The following is a 23090-nucleotide window of genomic DNA, read 5'->3' on the forward strand; positions in this document are numbered from 1 at the left end:
GGACCCATTAACATGTGAATTGGGCCTAAATTGGCCTAACACTTGAGGCCTGAACTGGCCCTGGTTTAGCCCAGTCTGTATTATACAATCAAGGCCCAGAAACTGGCTAAGTTGGACCATTCCTGGCCCAGCCAAGGACTTGTTCTATAGGCTTGTACTTCTCTATTCTTAGTGCTAAGGAGATAGGTAATAAGGTCTGGTGGATGAGATCTGATTGTCAGTTTAAGGTGTGATTAATGGCTGAGATCTCTTTGTAGGACAAAGTTCCAGCCCTTTTAAAACCTGGGCTAGGCCATCCCTGGCCCACCAGTTACCGTACGTGGGCTACCAGTTAGTGGCCCACAGGTTGGGCTGGACTCCTCGTAGCCCAACGATTGCATTCACATAACCCACACAGTGGTTGTTAGGCTGGGTTCGTCCTGGCCCAACTCCAGTTCCATTCACACAACCCACACAGTGGTCTGGGACGGGTCGATTCTGGCCAGCAACATGGTTGCAATCAAGGTGGGTTGGGCCGGATTCACTCTAGCCCAACAGCTACACCACCATGGGATGGACTGGTTGGACCGTTTCTGGCCTAGCGTTTGCTGACCAGAGGTCGGCTGGGCTGGCTTGCTTCAGCCCAGCAACAGCAGAATGTACCCAGCCCAAAGGCTGGCTGGGCAGGCTTGTTTCGGCCTAGCAATAGGGTCAAGTGCACAACTAAGGGCTAGTTTATTTATCCCATCTCTGGGCTGAGTTTGGCTCAGTTGCAACACCAACATGAGATGGGCTGGGGCTGAGCTGGGCCTACCATGGCGTAGCTGATTGATCTAAATCCATGGGGCCCATTAATTCGCAAATGGGACATGGCCCACTGCATCTAAACGGGAGTGCAACCCACTGAGTTATGTGGTGTGGCCCATTGAGTTCCAACTCAGGTGCGGCCCACTACGTTACTTGGTGTGGTCCACTGAGTTCCAACTCAGGTGTGGCCCATCGTGTGTGTGGTGTGCCCTACTAAGAAACGGAGAGATTACCTGGCTGTCTCTGAGTGCCTGCTGAGTCGGCCAATCGGTCCTCACAGATGAACAGTTCAACCCCGGGTGAACTCGAAGCGAACTCGGAGCTCGCTGAGTCGTTCCGACAGCTGCAATGGCTGGTAGACTTTCCTTCTTCCAAAGTTGAGAGTACCAGCCCATGGCTCTCTCTTTCTTTGGCTGCCCCTGGCCCACACTAACCTAACTCAATCCGAGCGAAATGGAGTGACTTAGTGCAGTGCGACACCGATCCAACACTCAAGCAAGCTCTCCCTTATCTCTTTCTTTCACTCTTTCTCCCACTTTTCTCTCCTTCTCTCTCTCTTCTCTATCTCTCTCTAGTGTGAATCCCAAGACGAACGCCCTCTCTTTATAGCCGATGGAATTGCTTACATGGCTCATCCAACGACTGAGATAAATGGACATATTCTCACACCTATCTTCATTTCCTGGATGCATGGGGTCCACCATCATGAGGGATGTGATCTGGCTGCCCTGGCCCGTCGAAAAAGTACATTTTCATCTATTGTGGGGTCCATCTCGTTAGAGTGGGTTGGACGAGTTAATGGAGAAGATGAGATGGCCATTAATTGCCAATCTCCGCCTACAATATTTCAGCAAGATCCGGTCTATTTGAACGGATTAGATAGGGCAGTTAATCACTGTGGGGCCCACTTTTAAGGCCATTCATCCGTGTTTCGGAAGTTCTCACGAGATAATCCTCATCTCCCAATCTTCTTATGAGACGAGTTGGTCTCCGCTTTCAGATCATGCCGCCCTAGGAGGGACGGTCGGAGCTCATCCACGTGGCCCAGGGAGGGCTCTGATCGAGCCAGCTGCCCTTACTAAAAGTGGCACTGTCTCCTCTAGCTTTTTCTTGATGCACGCGGGTACCTGTCCATTTTTAGCAATGGCAGGAGGGCGTGGATAATCCTCTGGATGAACGGCTAGGATGACGGGAGGGAGGCCGACGTGGATTGCCATGTGGAGCCTCAGAAGTCGCTTGATCTTCGGAGAATCATTGTGTCGTTACTGGCTGTCCACGGCTTGAGTACATGCTTGCTTACATGGAGAGGCTCGGATGACATGGGTCCGGTCATCCCGAACCTCCTTATGAGATGGATGGTTCGGATTACCCAGATGGTGTCCCGAGGTGGGCCACAACTTGTGATGAACGGACATTGTCCGTCCATTGCGTTTAACATATGTAACAGGGAGGTTTGCCTCCTTTTTTCAAATTTTTACGGGTCAGCGCCCGTTTAACCCTCAATGTGGTCCGGTGCACTTCATGCACGGGCGGTTGTGGTGTGCATGCACCCTGTGTGGGGGTCCTCCATGATGTTTGTGATAATTCCACTCCGTCCATTCTTTTAAGGAGCTCTACCTTGGGATCTTGGACCGTTGATCAGGATCGTCGGTGTGGGCCACTTACCCAAGCTCATGCACTCCATTCCTTAAGGAGTCTATGGTTGGATTTAATGGTTGGGTTAATCTCATAGGAAGTGGTGGATCCTAAGCTGGTGATTCGATAGTTAAAGTTGTTACTGTCCTGTTATTCTACGACCAGATGATTTGAAATCTACTCTAATTTGAGATGGTCAGTTAGGCTTACCATTGTGGCTAGTGTAGGGTCCTTCTTAGCTCATGGGGTGTCTGATGGATGGCCTCAATGATGAGTGGAGCCCCCTTCCTGTATAGTTGAATTAAAATTGTTTATTAACTAAGTTTGAAACTCCCCTCATACGGGTTTGAATGGTAACACCCACATACCAAAGGTGCGGGGTGTTATAGTCTACTCCTCTAAAAAAGAATTTCTCCCTCGAAATTACCTATGGTGTGTTATTGAATGGGTGAGGGTACTTCTCCATAACTTCTGCTTCCCTTTCCCAGGTTGCCTCCTCTTCGCCATGGTGTGACCAGAGAACCTTGACCAGTAGTATTGTTTTCATCCGCAAGACCTACTTGTTGCGATCAAGGATGCGAATAGGTTCCTCGGTGTAGGAAGCATCCTCGGTGAGCTCGACCTACTCCCAACTGACAATATGTGACTCATCTGGCTTGTACTTCTTCAGCATGGATACATGGAAGACGTTGTGGATGTTAGCCAGCACAGTAGGCAGTGCCAAGCGGTACGCCACAGCTCTCACACAATCCAGGATCTCGAACGGCCCAATGCAACTTCCCCTTTATTCAAACCTCATCAAACCCTTCATAGGTGAAATCTTTATGAACAAATGATCGCCTGCTGTAAATTTTAGGTCGTGACGTCGATTATCTGCATAACTCTTCTACCTACTTTGAGCGGTGCACAGTTGTTTCCAAACCACATCGATCACTTAAGTAGTAGGTTAGACAAGCTTAGGCCCTAGTAGACTCCTTTCTTTGACTTCTGCCCAACACTGGGGAACTCGGCAAGGGTGGCCATAGAGAGCCTCATAAGGAGCCATGCCTATGCTGGACTAGAAACTATTATTATATGCAAACTCCGCCAAAGCCAAATGATTGTCCCAGTTACCTTGAAAGTCCAGAACGCATATCCGTAACATATCTTCCAGAATCTAGTTTACCCTCTCAGTCTTCCTGTCTACCTGAGGATGGAAGGTCATGCTAAACTTGAGCTCTGCGCTCATCGCTTCCTGTAACCTCTTTCAAAAAGTAGAAGTAAACCTAGAGTCTCGGTCCGATATGATTTCCCGTGGGACTCCGTAGGACCACACGACTTCCCGAATGTATAACCTTGCCAGACAATCTGTCGAATCTATCGTATGAATCGAAAGGAACCGGGTAGACTTTGTTAGCCTGTCCACAATTACCCAAATCGAGTCATGCTTCCTTTGAGTCCCGGGAGTCCAGTGATGAAGTCCATTGAGATGTTGTCCCACTTCCATTCTGCCAGCGGTAGCAACTGAAGAAGGCCTGCAGGCTTGCGATGCTCGGCCTTTATCTTTTGGTGCACCATACATCTAACTACAAAGTCTGCTATGTCCCTCTTCATATTGCTCCACCAATACTGTCTCTTCACATTGTTGTACATCTTCATACTACTTGGGTGTATGGCCAATCTGGAATGATGCACTTCTACCATCACCCCTCTCTTCAGGTCTGCATTGTCGGGTACGCACACACGTCCCTGATATCGAAGACCGTCGTCACTTTCAACCCTCCAATCAGGCATTTCTTCATTTTTACATCTTTCCTTCATCTTGCTAAGCCATTCGTCCTGGCCTTGAGCAAGGATTATATGACGGACTAAGGTTGACTCTGTAGTTAAAAGAGCCACATAAGCATCTGGCTCATCGAGTGTGAGCTGGACATCGAAGTCTTAGACAAACTCCATCATTTCTCATTCCTTGATCATCAGGGTAGCTATCAGCTCATGCTTCTTCTTCCAACTCAGAGCGTCGGCCATGGAGTTTGCCTTACCAAGATGGTAAGATATATCAAAGTGGAAGTCCTTAAATGTCTCCATCCACCGACGCTGGCGCATATTCAAGTCCTTCTGCATGAAGATATATTTTAGACTTTTGTAGTCATAGAATAACTGGAATTCCTCCCCATAAAGATAATGCCTCCATATCTTTAAAGCGAAGACCACTGCTGCCAACTCTAGGTCATGCGTCGGGTAATTCTCCACGTGCTTCTTCAGCTGTCTCGAAGCATAAGCAATCACCCTATCATTCTGCATCAGCACACATCCTAGCCCCAACATCGATGCATCGCTATACACCATGAACTTTTCTCCCTCCTGTGGAAGAGTGAGTACTGGTGTGGAAGTCAATCTCATCTTTAGCTCTTGGAAGGCCGCTTCCGCATTCTCGTCCCATGTGAATCAGTTCTTTTTCTTCATCAGTTAGGTGAGCGGCCGCACAATCCTGGAGAATTCCTTGATGAAGCGTCTGTAATACCCTGCGATGCCTAGAAAACTCTGAACCTCAGTGACTGTGGTGGGCTGTTGCCATTTAAACACTGCTTCTACCTTGGCGGGATCAACTGCTATGCCTTCTGCTTTCACTACTTGTCCCAGGAACTTCACTGCCTCTTCCCAAAACTCACACTTGGTCAGCTTGGTGTATAGCTAATTTTCTTTCAGGGTGTTCAAGACCGTGCGCAGGTGTTGTTCGTGTTCTTCCTGGCTCTTCGAGTAGACCAAGATATTGTCAATGAACATGATTACAAACTGATCCAGGTACGACATGAATATCCAGTTCATCAGGTCCATAAATATGGCCGGGGCATTTTGAGGCCGAAAGACATTACCAAGAACTTATAGTTCCCATAGCGAGTTTTGAATGCCGTCTTAGGGATATCCTCATCCCTGATCCTCAACTGGTGGTACCCTGATTGCAGATCGATCTTAGAGAAATATCTGGCACCCTTAAGCTAATCAAACAAATTGTCGATGTGCAGTAGAGGGTACTTGTTCTTTATCATCACTTCGTTCAGTCTCCGATAATCAATACAGAGACGCATTGACCCGTCCTTCTTCTTCTCAAAAAGGACTGGCACTCCCCACAGGGAAACGCTGGTGTGGATGAATCCTTAGGTCAGCAACTCGTCTATCTGACTCCTCACTTCCTCCATCTCACAAGGAGGCATGCGAAATGGAGGTAGTGATATGGGGGCGGTCCCTGGCTTAAGGTCTATACAGAAGTCTACCGCTCACCTAGGGGGCAGTCCTGGTATTTCTTGAAACACCACAGGGAAGTCTCTCACTATTGGTACCGAGCTGATGGTAGCTTCAACTGTCTTGGGTTCACCTAGAGCCTGCAAACTTTCGAACATCTTGCACCTATCCCTCCCCTTCAGGGTGAAGGAGGCCGATCGGGGAATGGATATAGTGACTGTCTTGTCACGACAGTCCATGATTGCTCGTACCAACATAAGCCAATCCATCCCAAGGATGAGGTCAAACTATCTGACGGATATGACGATCAACTTCACAGTTACTTCATGATTCGTGAGAGTTATGAGACATGTCTTGCATACTTTGTCTATTTTTACGACTTTACCCATATGGGATGCTACGACTAGGGGGGCATGCATTTAAGTTGTGTTCAATTCTAGCCTAGTTGCAATAGCAAAATCAATGAAAGACAAAGTTGCATCGGAATCAAATAAGGTGAGTACAGGGGTACCGTTGATGTGACCGGTACCGTGAATGGTCTGGAGAGGGTCTTCTTCGGCCTCCGTAATGGCGACTGCATACATACGTGCTAGGGGAATCCTCTTCTGAGCTGGAGGTCCCTGTCTGGGTTGATGGGGCCTAGGTGCTGCCTTGGCTATTGCTCAATTTAGCTGGGGACGGTTTGCTCGTAACGGAATGCCCTCATTCCGCATTCTCTTATAGCAGTTCCGGGCAATGTGGTTCTCTCTACCATAGTAATCACAATGCTTGTTGGGAGGTACAAGCGGAGAACTCGCAGGTAGGATCTTGAACCTCCTCTTTGGGACAGGCAGGCGGGAGGCACCTACCTCGATCTGCCTGGGGCGTCTCTGACTGGGGGGCGTGCCCTGATAGTGCGCTCGAAGTCCTTCTTGACCCTCATCACCTTGTCCACCAATTCCGAGAAGTTCTTGAAGTCCCATGCACACAACCGCGACTGGATTCTTGGCTTGAGCCCCTCCTTGAACTTCTGTAACTTGTATTCCGCATCCTCGAGGGCCTTAGGCATGTACCAGGAGAGCTCATCAAATTGTGCCTCATATTGGGCTACGGTCATGTTCCCCTGCTCTAGGTTTAGAAATTGTGCGATCTTCTCATTTTTGCACGATTGCGAGAAATACTTCTCTAGGAACTTCATCCTGAATCCTGCCCATGTCCATGCATACCCAGATGACACGCCTCACTATATGCCTTGCCACCAATTCTCAGCTTCTCCCTCCAGCAGATATGTCGCCCCATGATTCCAGTCTCGCAGGGTTTCCATCATGAGGGCATGTGTGGCCTGCTGCTGTTGCATAAAGATAGCTTGCTACTATTGTATGGCCGCCACCATCTATTCGAAGGCTGCGAAAGCTACGGCCCCTGTCTATGCGTCTGCAGATCTGTCAGCGGAGGGTGTCCTCTGCTTAAAGTAGCGCGAAGGCATCGATGATGGAATAACCTCACGGAGGAGGAGAGTCCCCTCTAGCCTCAGACTCCATGTCCTAATCTGCCACTCCAGGCGGGAGTCCTAGTGTGTATACGGGGCTGTGCCCTCACTGGTGCTCCGTTGGCGGAAAGACCGGTATATCGATAGTATGGGCCCGCTACGATCGTAACACGGGTGGCATGGCTTCCTGTGAGGTTAGAATTTTATGGTTCAGGCATTAGGGAAAAGCGATTTTAGTCAAATGATAAAACAACACAAGGGTTAGAGATTTGTTATCTTCTTGTCACACTCACGTCATGGTGAGTATTTGTTCTCACATGATACACGAATCTAGTTCCTAAGTCTAATCGATACCCCTAGTAGCATTTCAAGGGGAATAACTTCATGTTCCTAGATTCAAACGACTAACCTAATGTTTTCTAAGGGATTTTAAATTCATTCCTAGCCTTAGTATCATTTAAGAAACCTTTTTAGGGAACCTAGGACTTCAAGTCATATTCTAAATTCCTTCTAGGTACTGGGGATTTCTTCGTAGGTTCAAGTGGTTATAATATCTGAGGGGGACCCTAAGTGTTTTGTTTCTATATTTGTTCATCCTAACTACTTTTGTAGGGGAATTTTCTAAGTTTCACCTAAGTTACTCCCTTATGAATTTTGTATATTGATCCCACAGCCTAGCTATCTCAGACTCCGCTTTGATACTAACTAATAACGCCCTGATTTTCAGAACCCGAGTATACAACTCGTTCCCTGAAAACTCGGGTGTTAACGATCAAACCAGTGGCAACAATAGCAAAATCAAAGCGTGATAACAAAACCAAGCATGGATAAAGCTGTAAAACTAATTAGTAATATCCTGGTCCACTCAGCTGGGGACCTAAATACAAGATTATAATTTTAACTGTGCTAAATAAACAAACTAAATCCAACAACTACTGATTCAACCCAAAATACTCTGCCACCTCCTGAGGTGGCTCTTCCTCGTAGAACTCTTCCTCCGCTCCTGCTGCATCGACTCTGGAATCTGTACCATAGTCGTCCCTGCTTGCACTTGCATTCTCTATATGGTTGAACATTGGATGAATGAGTGGCCAGCTCAGTGTGAATTCTGTAAGTGTTGTGTTGTAAGTGCACCATGTTTTATCAAATTTTGGTGTGCCAAACCACTCTAGAATCACTGACTCATTTTGATAGAAGGAAAGTTACCTTCATTCAAAGTTGTGTATCAAGATATCTACATTAACATCTAAAGGGTAGTCAACTTCAAGACAGTGTACATCCCTCAAGAACTCAAGCTCAAGTAATCTACTCAAGTTAAAGTTCATATACTCATACCTCAAGTTGGAACTCGAGTACTCGAACTCAAGCTCAAGTCACAAGGACTCAAGCTCAAGTCACAAGGGCACAAGCTAAAGCTCATGTTCGAGTATACAAGGACAAGCTTCATATACTTCAAGATAAACTATCAACCGAAGCGGACGATGTTTCAATGTTCTATATTCACCTATAAGATATGAATGACCCTAGGTTGACCATAGGTTAGGTCATATTGATTGCATATTTAATTTGGGTCATTATATAATTTTATAGGCTTTTTCTCGACTAGTTCAAGCACTGGCTTGACTAGTCTAGGGATTTTCTCAACCAGTCCAAGAATTGTTAAGGAATTTTGAAAATTTCTAGTGAAGGTTTGACGAGTCGAGCATCCTGCTCGACCGGTCGTGTACACTGGTTCGACCAGTCGATCAGGGCTCGACTCGAACTCCAGCAACGTGATTTTTATTCACTCGACCAGTCGAAAGCATTGCTCGACTGGTAGAGCAAGCCACTCGACTAGTCGAGCAAGTCACTCGACCAGTCAAGAAACTGTTTTTTTTATCGCGCCAGAAAATTTAAAAATTGGTTTTGTCTCGACCAGTCGATCTGAATCTTAGACCAGTCGAGAAACCCAATTTTCAGCCTATAAATTGAGGACATTTCTCAGAGATTTCAATTCATTTCATTCCAAATTAAGCCATCACTCTAAGAGATAAGTCCCCACTATTGTGAAGCTATTGGTTAGTAATTTTATATTTTTTTATAGCTTTTCTATTTGATTTTATTGATCTCCTTATTTGAATCTATTCTATTAAAAGGAACTCTGCTTAACCCTTTAAGATCTAAAATTAAATTCAAGCTAGCCCTAGGTTGATTTAATTTAAAATTCATCTAGACTTAGAACCCTTCCACTTGTGAGATTGAACATTGAACATCTACATCTACAAGGAATCGGTTCTACAGGGCTACATTGAAAAAGAATCTTTAGATAAGTATTATTTCAATTTTCTGTATTTTTGGTTTGTGAGATTCAGCCAGGAAAATCTCATCTTTTGGTTTTGTCTAAGATCAGCTAGGAAAATCTCCGAGTGGGATTTTTGTAATTGTGTAAGCCTATTTGAAAAACACAATTGTGAAGGTTTTAAGGTGAACCTTGGAAAACCTTATTTCATAGTGAATGTCAGTATCCCGTGGGTGTGGATATTGGGAGTGAAGTAGTTGTGTGGCTGTTTGCAAACAGTTGGTGTACACACATGAACCACTATAATTCTTGGAATTTTGATGATGATGATGGTACACGTGTTGTGGTGAATGTTGTAATAACTTAGTTTATTTTCTTCGCCTCTTTATTGGTTTGAGTTTTTGATACTTACCAAGGTTCTAGTAAGGTTGTCCTGCCATAAGCCTGGTACACATACATTCAGGCACGTGTACCACGTGTGGGACCATCTGAATTTCATATCTGTCTCATTCTCTTGTACTGCTGTGAAATGATCTCTATAGAGGATGGACAGTATGGGTCACACGTACAACGAGTGGGTCCCACCTTCTGGTGGACGGTGTGGATACAACAGATACATCATGGTGTGGGTCCCATCGTATAGCCATCTGGATGGTGTGGATAAGACCCATACATCACGGTGGGGTCCACAGAACTTGCTGGCTGCAATACAATAGCTATATAGCTAGTGTCAGCGTATACCAGCCAATCCTTTTCCATCAGGTGGGTCTCATACGGAGTGCTCCACCTAAGATTTGAATCTGCTTCATTCCTAGATGGACGATGTGGATTCACACGTACATTATGGTGGCCACATACAACCTAGATAAAATACATGGATCAGGTGGGTCCACATGTGTGGCCCACCAAAGCTTTGGGATAAAGCTAATATTTGTGTTTTCCCCTTAGTCCGGGCTAGTCCAAACGGATAGCAAGGTAAGCCCTGGACATGGCAGTGAGGTGGTGTAATAACCCAAATAAATCTTGACCGTCAAATTTTAACCGTTGACCAATGTACCCAATTAGCCTGATATGACCGTCGATCTACAAGATCAATTGGTTCAATCTCAACCATTAATTTGGACATATCCAATCCAACTGTTCGTTAACTAATAAATCCAACCATATATTTAACCATCCATCCAACAATACAACCATCAAACCGTCCATATGCTGAAATCATCAGAATACTTATCCATCCATCTACCATCCATCTAAACTGACCGTCCATCTCACCAATAATCCACAGGTACATAACAAAGTCCATTCCCCGATCTCATCTAGCCGTACATTTATCCATCCATCTACCCATACATCTATCCGTCCATCTATTATACACTAATCCATCCATCCATCTACATCATCCATGTACCATCAAATACATCCCAACCACACACATACACCAAACACATCACATACATACCTCTCACACACACGCAAGTAGCCATGCATGCATCATAGCTTACACATACATGTGGCACATGCATGTGGTGCACATAAGATGCATGGTGAATGTGTGTATTTAACCAGCCCACGTTGCAAAAGAAAAAAAAAGAAAGAAAGAAAAAAAAGAAACGTTATGAAAAGAATTGCAAAACGGAAGCATAAATGCATGTGAAGCATTTAGATTTGTGCACGTGGTGTAAACCAAAAGAAAGAAAGAAAGAAAGAAAGAAAAACGAAAGAAAACTGAAATTTTAAAAGACATTAATAGCACACGTGAGATGCTATCCTTATAAATAAGGAGCAAAGGAAGAGAAGTGGGATGTGGTGTGACTCTTACAAAAGAGAAGTAGATTGTTGGACATTCACGTTGGAAAGAGAGGAAGAGAGAGAAGAGAGAGAAAAAGGAAGAAAGAAAAGAAGAGAGAGAAAAAGGAAGAGAGAGGAAGAAAAGAAAAAAAAAAAAGAAAAAAAGAAAAAGAAAATACTTTTAAGAAAACGTGAGTTTTCTCTCACTTGATATTTATGAAAACTTTATATAATTTAATTTAATTCATTTTATTTGTTAATTCAATTGTACTTGTAATACAAAATTGCCATCTTGGATGTACTTTTTAATTTGACGTAATTACTTACCCTGCTTCTTAAAATGTTGTTTAAATTATTATTTTTATTGTCATTGCTTTAATATGATTTCATTGAAGTTTTATAGTCTTATTGTTAATCCTATCTATATATATATATATATATATATAGATATATATATATATTTAATATATATATATATATATATATTTTATTTATTTGCATTTAGATTTTGTTTTGTTAAAAGTTATTGCAAAATCTTGAGTTTATATATATTTTTTTATATAGATCTTAAATCGTATAAATCATGTTGCATGCTTATCTTTTTAATCAAGATTTAATAAATCACGTTGCATGTTTATTTTTTTCATTGTATTTTAACCATGATCTAATAGATTATGTCGAATGTTTATTTTATTTTTATGTAAAATTTTAATTATCTACATTCAATTTACATTGATTGAAAATTTTGTTTTTAGTTTATTAAATCATGTACATCAAGTATTATGGATTGACCAAAGAATAGTAGTCATTGAAGATATTTAGAAATATTTGATTTATGCAATATTAAAATCATGCATCATTAAAACAGTTATAAAACACCAGAAAATAGGTGAGGCGATCAAGTCCTCTGGGTTGAAAATCCCTAAAGCGTAAATAGGTAGGGCGATTAAGACCCTTGGGTTGAAAGTCCCAGAAACTCAACTGGTACCTTTTGGAACATCTACCGTACCCATTGAGTGGGTGAGCATGTCAGGATTGCAAAAGGTTCCCACTGCCAGGTTCGGTAGGGTAGTAGTTTGACCAGCTAACGTACAAATGGGTCCCTCACCAAGTGCCCTTTGGATGGGTGAGCATGTCATGCAAGAGGTTCCCATTGTCAGGCTAGGTGTTGTATTGGCGCAGGTGTTGGCCAACCGGTGTAAACTGGCCCTGGTGTTAAAAAGAATAAACCACACCTTTATTATGGAATATATCATATGTTGATTTCATTCATTCATGTTTCTTTGAATTTACGTTGAAATTTGGTGTTTATTAGATCTCCTCATTTGTTGTTTTACCTAAATAGATATTGTATCTTTTAATACTTTTATTCATGTTATATGAGGTTATTTTGAAACCTGTGTTGAGATTACTCACTAGACTTCGCAGCTTACCCTGTTGGGATTTTAAAATTTCAGGATCAGGATCACATGGAGGAGCTTAAAGAGATTTTCTTTTATTTATTTTGTTTCTTTACCATTTTCTAAATAAGTGTAAAGAACATTTAGTATGACAACATTACGATGATATGTGTTTGATGATAATCTTGAATAGTCGGAACATGGACATTTTTCTTTAAATAAATGTTTAATTATTAAAATTTTGGATTGTTATATTTTATGAATGAGGTTATTTTGTCAATATATGCGTGGAATATGAAGTGTAAACATACAAAACATAAGTCATGCCTGCGGGTACGGAATCGGGGTCGGATATACCCAGGTGCCGGATTTCGGGGCGTGACAGGTGGGCCCCACTTGGATAGTGGTGTGGTCCACTAAGTGTACGGCGTGGATAAAATACTTACATCATGGTGGTGGGCCATCAACAGGGAAAGAGAGAGAGAGAGAGAGAGAGAGAGAGAGAGAGATCAACTGATGGAGGGTTCCGCCACTATGAGCCCTCCTAGGATTATAATACATACAACAAGATGGGTCCCAAATAAGATCCATACCATCAATCGGTAGGCCCCACTTGGTCCATCACAAAAATCACAATCTAATCCTATAAACACTCACCTAAGGTCCTCTTCTTTAGCTCTTTGGAATGCTAAGCTCCTAAGTTCCTTCTTTAATGGAAGATGATGAAGATTGAAGGGTGGAAATGAAGATTTAGGGGTAGGGAGTGGGCCACACACTAAGCTTTCTCTCCTTAGAATTTTTTCTTATGGAGGCTTGGAAATGGTGAAGAGAATGAGAGAAGAGAGGGTGTTGTAAGAGAGATAGAATGGGAGGAATGGGTAAGGAAGGGATGGGTGGTGTAAGAGAGAGTTGACTTATGGGGAGTGAGGTGGCATGGGGTATAGGTTGCTTGTCTTTGTTGGTAAGAAAGGGATGAGAGAGGCATGGGTTGTGTACTTGACTAGTACTTAACGATTGATGTAATGGGTTGTAGAGATTCTCTCATAATTCGCAACATGTGACGTTTCTTTGAAATATATGCGGGCCCACAACTCCTGACCTGGGTATCGCATCGGTGTGCAAGACGCGGTGATGGTGCGGTCGCGATGGTATAAGTTTTGAGTCAAGCCAACTCAGATCTATTGGATGCGACTCAAGGTCGCATGCAAATGCCGATTATGGGTCGCGGGTTCTGAAATTTGACAGAGAGGATCACGGGAGTCTACAAAATAGTACAAACTAGGATACGGGCCTTACATTTGTGTGTTTTACTTCCCAAATTGAGCCAGCTAATGCGAAAGAGGCATTTACTGATGAAAACTGGATAGTAGCCATGCAAGATTAATTAAATCAATTTATAAGAAATGATGTATAGTATCTAGTTCCTAGACTAAATGATAAACATAAACATATCATAGGAACTAAGTGGATCTTTAAAAATAAATTTGATGAGTTAGGGAACATTATAAGAAATAAGGCAAGACTAGTTGTACAAGGGTACACTCAGATAGAAGGCATTGATTATGATGAAACCTTTGCTCCAGTAGCTCATCTTAAAACTATCAAATTATTCATATCCATTGCTTGTTTCAAAAAGTTTAAAATTTATCAGATAATGTCAAGAGTGCTTTCTTGAATGGTGATTTACATGAAGAGGTGTATGTTGAACAACTTAAAGGGTTTGAAGATCCTAAACACTCTGATCATGTGTATCGCCTGAAAAAGGCACTCTATGATTTAAAACAAGCTCCCAGAGCATGGTACGAGAAATTGACTAAGTTTTTACTAAGTCATAACTTTGTGATGGGGAGTGTTGATAAGGCACTGTTTGTAAAGAAACACAATGATCACATACTTATAGTACAGATGTATGTTGATGATATTATCTATGGTTCTACATGTTCTAACCTGTCTACTGAGTTTGCAGAGTTGATGAAATCCAAGTTCAAAATGAGCATGGTAGGAGAATTGAATTATTTCCTTGGACTACAAATGAAACAGCTTAAAGATGGAATTTTCATTTCTCAGACCAAGTATGCCCTAAACTTGGTTAAGAAGTTTAGATTTGAGAATGGTAAAAACTTCGATACTCCTATGAGTACAACTCTTAAGCTTTCTAAAGATGCTTCAGGTAAAAGTGTAGAGCCTAGGTTGTATCGCAGTATAATTGGAAGTTTATTTTATTTAATTGCATGCCAACCAGATATAGCATTCAGCGTAGGTATTTATGCTAGATATCAATCAGGCCCTAAGGAATCTCACCTAATTGTTGTTAAGAGAATTATTAGATATGTCACAAGTTTGGTTAATTTAGGTTTATGGTATCCACATGATATTAATGTTCAATTAGCCGGTTACTCGGATGCTAACTGGGCTGGGAATATAGATGATCGAAAGTCCACTAGTGGTGGATGTTTTTATGTTGGGAACTGTTTGGTTTCCTGGCATAGCAAGAAACAAAGTTCTGTATCTTTATCCACAGCTGAGGCTAAATATATTGCAGCCAGAAATGCTTGCACTCAACTTGTATGGATGAAAAGAATGTTACTTGACTATGGTATTTGCGCAAGATACTATGATTTTATATTGTGATAACTCGAGCACAATAAATATATCTAAGAATCCCATCCAGCATTCCCTTACCAAACATATTGATATACGGTATCATTATATTCGGGAATTAGTTGAAGAAAAAATTATTTTATTAGATTATGTGCAATATGAAAATCAACTTTCAGACATTTACTAAACCTCTGGATAGAAACAGGTTTTCTAAATTAAAGATTGATATTGGCATATGTAATTCTAATTGAGATTATCATGTTTAAATTGCTTTATTTTTGTACATTTTTACGTATTTTATTTCTGCATTTAAATTGAAAATTATGCAAACTTTTTTGTGCTTGCACAACCGATTGACCACCATACTTGACCAGTCGTGGTACGACCTGTCGAGTACTATACTCAACCAGTCATGGTGCACAAGCGGAATCCCCTTTTATGTGGAAAAAATCACTTTTTCACCATTTTTCTCATCTTCCTCAAGTGTTCCTTCCACGACCCGTCGAACCTATCTTTGATTCTTGCAAGTAAGTGCTCCATTTTATTTCCTTTTGGATTTAGGTTCCTAGAGTCACATCTTGCTTGGATCTTGTTTTTATTTAATTGATTATAGTGGTTTATTGGATCTTTTTGAGAAAATCTTGTTGGGTTTCATTTCCTAGCTTTCTTTGGTAGATCTTCTTGATTCATTGTGGTAATGGAACGTCGCACTAAGAAAACTTGAGCTTCTACTTCTTGTGAATCATTTGTTAGGGTGAGAACCCTACGGGCTCCTGGTGATGATCCGAATTATGTGCGTGACTTCCGTCAATGGAATGTCATTGTTGAACGGCTTGTTAATGCAAATCATATCACTCAATTCCAGATTATTCCTCTCCTTGTCGTTGTACGATTGGAAAATATTTTGAAACAGGGTGGACCTGCATACCAGTCCATTGCGCAGGCCATGTTTGCATGCATCATAGATGTCTCTCTAGATGACCTAACCTTCGAGAAGGCACCTTTAAAATTGATAAATTTATGATTGCTGATCAATTAGATGTAAGTGTGAATGATGAAGGTATTCCTATAACGGTCCTAGCTGAGAGAATTTCTGAGTCAGAAAAATGCCTTTTGACTCGTAAGTTATACAATATGGATACGGAATGGGTTTCTGGGAATGCACTCTGGGCCAATCAAATGTTGCCCAGATACAGAGCGCTTCATCGTATTTTTATTGCTAATGTGTATCCCAAATCAGGAAACAAGGCTGAATTAACTTCTTTTATGGTCCGTATCCTTCATTCTGTAGTGTCTGGTACTCCTGTTTATCTTCCTTCCTTGATATATTATATGATCATTCAGTTTAGACTTCATCCGGGTCACAGTGATATTCCTTTTGCTTATGTGATGACCACACTTGTCTTGCATTGCAATGTAGTCATGCCACCCGGTGAAGCACCTATCACTCTTCTCCCATTCAATAATTCAAACATTAATAAGATAAATTTGAAGTTAGCTCTTAGACAAACAGATGGGGAAGCTAAGGAAGCTAGAGAATGAGATGACTTGCCCACTAACACTAATATGAATGATTTGTTTGATGAACTAGAAGAAGATGATCCTGAGGTTGATCCTGACTTTTTGCCTTTTGATTTTGATGAGCGCCTTCACGCTTTGGAAGAAAAGGTGGATGGTTTGCATGTATCCCACGAGTCATAATTTAAATATATGCGGAAATATCTTCATCACATTAATAGGGGATTACATCAAATTGACCCATCTATTCCTCCGCCTTCTTCGTCTGGTTCTAATTAGTTTTTATTTGGGCATGTACTAAATATTAATACTTTCCTTTGCTTGGTTGTTACTTGATCATGTTACCTTGATGATACTCTATGGACATGTTATGTTTATTTGAGCTTGATGGATATATTTATAACTCTTGATGTTAACTCTATTTCTTACTCCTCTCTTTAAATTTTTTTTTACTCAATCATATATATATGTGTGTGTGTGTGTGTGTGTGTGTGTGTGTGTGTGTATCTTTTCTTCCTTTGTCATTTTGTGACAAAAAGGGGGAGAAATAATGAGGTATAATCGGTATAAGCAGCGTGATAATTTTTTTGATGATTGGTGGATGTGGTTGGTTATAGAGAAATATGGAAGTGCATATATGTATTTGCTTAATACAGGTACTCTACAATCATGCTTGGATTGAGGGGGAGTAGTAGATTGAGGGGGAGTAATATCATTGTCTCTCGATGTTATCATTGTCTTGCAATGTTTATAATCTAGTGCATGATTCTTTAGTTGGTTTTGTCACAAATTTGACAAAGGGGGAGATTGTAAGTGCACCATGTTTTGTCAAATTTTGGTGTGCCAAACCACTCTAGAATCATCGACTCATTTTGATAGATGGAAAGTTCACCTTCATTCGAAGTTGTATATCAAGCTGTCTACAACAACATCTAAAGGGTAGTCAACTTCATGATAGTGTGCATCCCTCAAGAACTCAAGCTCAAGTAATCTACTCAAGTTAACGTTCATATACTCATACCTCAAGTTGGAACTCAAGTACTCGGACTCAAGCTCAAGTCACAAGGACTCAAGCTTAAGCTCATGTTCGAGTATACAAAGACAAGCTTCATATACTTTAAGATAAACTATCAACCGAAGCGGACGATGTTTCAATGTTCTATATTCACCTATAAGGTATGAATAACCCTAGATTGACCATAGGTTAGGTCATATTGATTGCATATATCATTTGGGTCATTATATAATTTTATGGGCTTTTTCTCGACTAGTCCTAGCTATTGTTCGACTAGTCTAAGCACTGGCTTGACCAGTCTAGGGATTTTCTCGACCAGTCTAAGAATTGTTGAGGATTTTCGGGAATTTCTGGTGAAGGTTCAACCAGTCGAGCATCCTGCTCGACCGGTCGTGGAGACTGGTTCGACCAGTCGAGAAACTATTTTTTCTTATCATGCTAGAAAATTTGAAAATTGGTTTTGTCTCGACCAGTCAATCCGAATCTTAGACCAGTCAAGAAACCCGATTTTCAGCCTATAAATTGAGGATATTTCTCAGAGATTTCAATTCATTTCATTCCAAATCAAGCCATCACTCTAAGAGATAAGTCCCCACTATTGTAAAGCTATTGGTTAGTAATTTTATATTCTTTTATAGCTTTTCTATTTGATTTTATTGATCTTCTTATTCGAATCTATTCTATTAAAGGAAACTCTGCTTTACCCTTTGAGATCTAAAATTAAATTCAATCTAGCCCTAGGTTGATTTAATTTAAAATTCATCTAGACCTAGAACCCTTCCACTTGTGAGATTCAACAATAAACATATACATCTACAAGGAATTGGTTCTACCGAGCTACGCTGAAGAAGAATCTTCAGATAAGTATTATTTCAATTTTCTATATTTTTGGTTTGTGAGATTCAGCCAGGAAAAACTCATCTTTTGGTTTTGTCAGAGATCAACCAAGAAAATCTCCGAGTGGGATTTTTGTAATTGTGTAAGGCCATTTGAAAAATACAATTGTGAAGGTTTTAAGGTGAACCTTGGAAAACCTTATTTTATAGTGAGTGTCAGTATCCCATGGGTGTGGATATTGGGAGTGGAGTAGTTGTGTGGCTGTTTACGAACAGTTGGTGTACACACACGAACCACTATAATTCTTGCAGTTTTGATGATGATGATGGTACATGTGTTGTGATAAATGTTGTAATTTACTTTATGCACTTGTGGTGAATGTTGTGATAACTTAGTTTATTTCCTTTGCCTCTTTATTGGTTTGAGTTTTTTATACTTACCAACATTCTAGTAAGGTTGTCCTGCCATAAGCCTTTGGTTTTTGGTGTTAGGATTTACTTATGCTATCTTATTATTTATTTGTGATATCTGCCTTTATTTTTCACATTTATTTTTATTTGATATAGTCCTATTCACCCCCCCCCCCCCCCCCCAAGACTTAGAGCTCGCCCTTTTCAAATTCCCCTCAAAATTACACACCGCCGCCTTAAACAAGTATAGCATGAAAATCAACAAGGCATACAAAGCATAACAAGATGCATTCTTATTATATGCATAGATGTATGAATGGATCATCGACCTGGGGTGCTCATCCAGTCGGACTTGGGCTCGTCACCCATGCAAAAAGTCTGGTCATCAGCGCAGCATATCATGTACCCCATAATAACCAAGCCATCGTACATCACATAAGTAGCTCGATAGTCAGTGGTCTGACAGCTAGCGAAACGATATCCCAACAAACCTAAGGGCACGTGCTACAGCTGTAACGCCCCGTGTTTTAAGGACCCGAGTATATGACGTATTTCCTAAAAACCCGAGTGTTAACCTATAGAGAGCCAAATTCCATATGTGTGTGTGTGTATAATCTTTCAGAGTTAGCTATATATATATATAATCTTTTAGAGTTAGCAGTTTAGTGTAGAATGGACAAATCAACATAAAGAAAAATTTGCATTTACATTTAGAATATACAAGAGGCTGCCCATAATGACTTATACAAACCAATGTCCCAATACTTACAATTACAAAATGAGACAACATCACATGTGAAACGAATGCATCATAACAATCCTTGAGTTGTAAAATCACGTAGCAACTCTTAGCAATACAATCATGCATCTTTGACAATGGTACCCTGCTCCTCATTAATATGAACACGAATATCATCTAGGCCACCTGCTCTACCTGTATGGTTATATATTCGATAAATGAGTGGCCAACTCAATGTGAATTCCCTTTAAGATTACACACCACTGTATTAGGTAAGCATATTTATAAAAACATAACAAGTCATACAAAATAATACATGATGTAGTCTTATTAGATGCATGGATGCGTGAATGCATTATCAACCCGGGAATGCTCATCCGTTCGGCAGTTGGGCTCGTCACCCATGCAAAAGCTGGCCATTAGTGAAGCACATCACATGCGTACATCATGTATTGCATAATGACTACCTATCGTACATCACGTACGTAAATCGATAGTTGATGGTCTGGCAGCTAGTAAAACGATACCCCAATAACTGGGAGGCACGTGCTACAACATCCAGAAATATCCACCCATCATCGTAAATATGTCTTGTATGCATGATTAGGCAAACCATTATTAGTCCATTTACAATCAACTGATTTAATAAAGCTCAAAGGTCACTACTGGGAGTTCATAACCCAGCGCAGGCCGACAGCTCGAGCATAGGTCCCATATCACCATCTCCGGCTCATGAGGCTACCACCTTAGGATATTTAATGGAAACTCGTCGACTAGTGGCCAATCATATTTCAGTAAATGGGGCTTACCATTGCATGGTTGCCCAAAATAAAACGTCAAACCCATGTAAGGCAAATACCAAAACAAAGCCACCTATGGCGAATATCAAAACTAAGCCACATAGGGCAATTATCAAAACTAAGCCACATAGGGCCAATATCAAAACTAAGCCACATAGGGCCAATATCAAAACCATGGGATAAAAGACTATCCTTAAAAACTACTTAGACACATTAACCCCTAGATGATATGCCCGCATCAATATTCGATTTAAGCCACCATTCAATAACCACTAAGTCGAAGGTCCATTATAATCACAATCAATAAAGTTACATCCCAAGTATGGGTATACATTTATAAGTGGGGGTTTTCCACTGACGTACTAGTTTAAGTTCCATAAGAAATCCACAAGTAATCCACAAGCATAAGGATGTATATGTAAGATAATTATTAAGCATGTTATCTAGCATTTCAATTCTAACAATTAACACATGTGATTATAAGATAAAGATATCAATTAACAATCGAGATTAAAATTAAAACTATCACTTAAGCTAATGGGAAAATAGAAAGCTCAAGGGGAAGAAATCATCACCTGATGAAATGAATCCTTCTAGTGTCATTAAGTGCTTGCGCCCTTAGAATTGAATCCTATCACAAATCATGGACTTATACAATTAAATCCAAGTTCCATGCACTACGTAGGTTTAAGATCATAGCCTAGGGTTTGAATTACTTATCTTAGGGTTTTGATGTAAGATTAGGATTTTCATCCTAGGGTTTAATCTTAAACTTAGATTCTAGGATTTGAATCTTAAATTATTATTGTTGTTGTTGTTGTTGTTGTTGTTGTTATTGTTGTACAATAGATCGAATAATATTCATAATAGGAGTATTAATCCATCAATATTAATAATGATGGTTCATAGGTTCATATTTATATGTACTGATATTATCTAATTTCTTATAATGACTAATAATGTAAGACTCGACCCGAGTGCATGTGTGTGTGTGCATTTCGTTTCTCTTGGTCCCGCGGTCCTACTGGTCGAATCCCTGTGAACCGCGACCCTCGGATAGTGTTTGCGGTCATTGTCATGCCCCAAACTCAGAAATCGGCTCACAAAATTCCTGATCACCGAATCTAGTGCCAACAGCCTTCATAGTACCCCATTCTCGGCTCCTGGCACCCATACACCAGGTTCCGATCCTGGGATTCTACAAGGAGGATTTCAAACATGATTTTGATTCGTAATAAGCATAACCCACAAACAACAACCAACAACATCATCACAAAACCACTATGATAAAAAACTTTGAGTATAATATGCATAAAGGGAAATAAAGGATAATAATAATAGAAACTCCTGAAGCTCGACTGTACGCTCCTACTGTGGCGAGGCTACGGCTACATCCTGGTGTCACCTGTACGCATCAATCATGCATAAGATTATAGAAAGCTTAGAGGGTGGTGTAAGTATGTGCGTAATATGAACGTGCTCAGAATGTAATATTAGAGTAATGTGAAATCATGCTGATGGGTACATGAATGCAATCAGCCGTACCAAGGCTATGTGGTGCAAGATATGAATGTTATCGGCCATATCAAGACCATGCGATGTGAGATGCAACTCAAGCATGCCACATATCAATGCAACTCATGACTAAAGTATCAAATATCAGTATAGTTCTCACTCTGGATAATCACTGGGGTTTAGTACACTCCAAATGGCACTGCCCCTTTCCCAGGCGCGCAGTCCAAGTGAGCATTAGAAACCTCACTATCCACCTAGCCAATAGTTTGCCAATACCTATTTAGCACGTCGATAGTGAACTCATTTATGAGCTGGTCATACTCAGCCTAGCAATGCCCCCTACCCTTGGGCGGGTAAGGCCACACCCCTTTCCAACCAACCACGACACAGTGGGAGACGCGGCCTCCTGGTATTTGGCCTTCGTGCGCTCATGTATCCACTCGGTCTCGACATTGGAGTCATCCTCTGGTACCATCAGGTTTAGAGATTTTCACCCAGGGACTTCTATGGCGCCCCAATGCTAAAAATAGTATTTTCAGTATCCAATCTGGCCACCCACAATGTGTGTGTGGAGGCTATGGCCCTGATGTCGCTAGGGCATATAGTAATCACAATCACACAAATGCAAAGTGCATAAGTCATGTAGTCCAATCATGCATCAATCCTGCGCATATCGTGCGCTCATGTGGGATAACTCTACCTATCAGGGAGTCCCATAAACCACCTGCACTATGGTATATGCAATGGCCAATCACATTTCATAATAAACATACAGATGATGCATATGGGCATGTATCATAATGCTATGTTGTTACAAACTCATAATCGGTAACGGTAGCCTGTATCGGCAATCGGCATCGATAATCAACCTCAATGCGAGGCGGGGTCCATAGATGGACGACCGATGATGGATCAATTAAAATCAATGGGGCCAAGGTTTGGGTTAACCCACTAGAGAATAATGAGAATGGGCCTAACAAGGCCTAAGGGAAGGTCACAATGTGGACGTTCAACCATCATTGCCCATTAATGTGGTCCTTTAACCAACATTGCTCCCAAGGAGTGGCCCACATAG

The sequence above is a fragment of the Magnolia sinica genome, chromosome 4, assembly GCF_029962835.1.
Source record: "Magnolia sinica isolate HGM2019 chromosome 4, MsV1, whole genome shotgun sequence".
Lineage (NCBI taxonomy): Eukaryota > Viridiplantae > Streptophyta > Magnoliopsida > Magnoliales > Magnoliaceae > Magnolia > Magnolia sinica.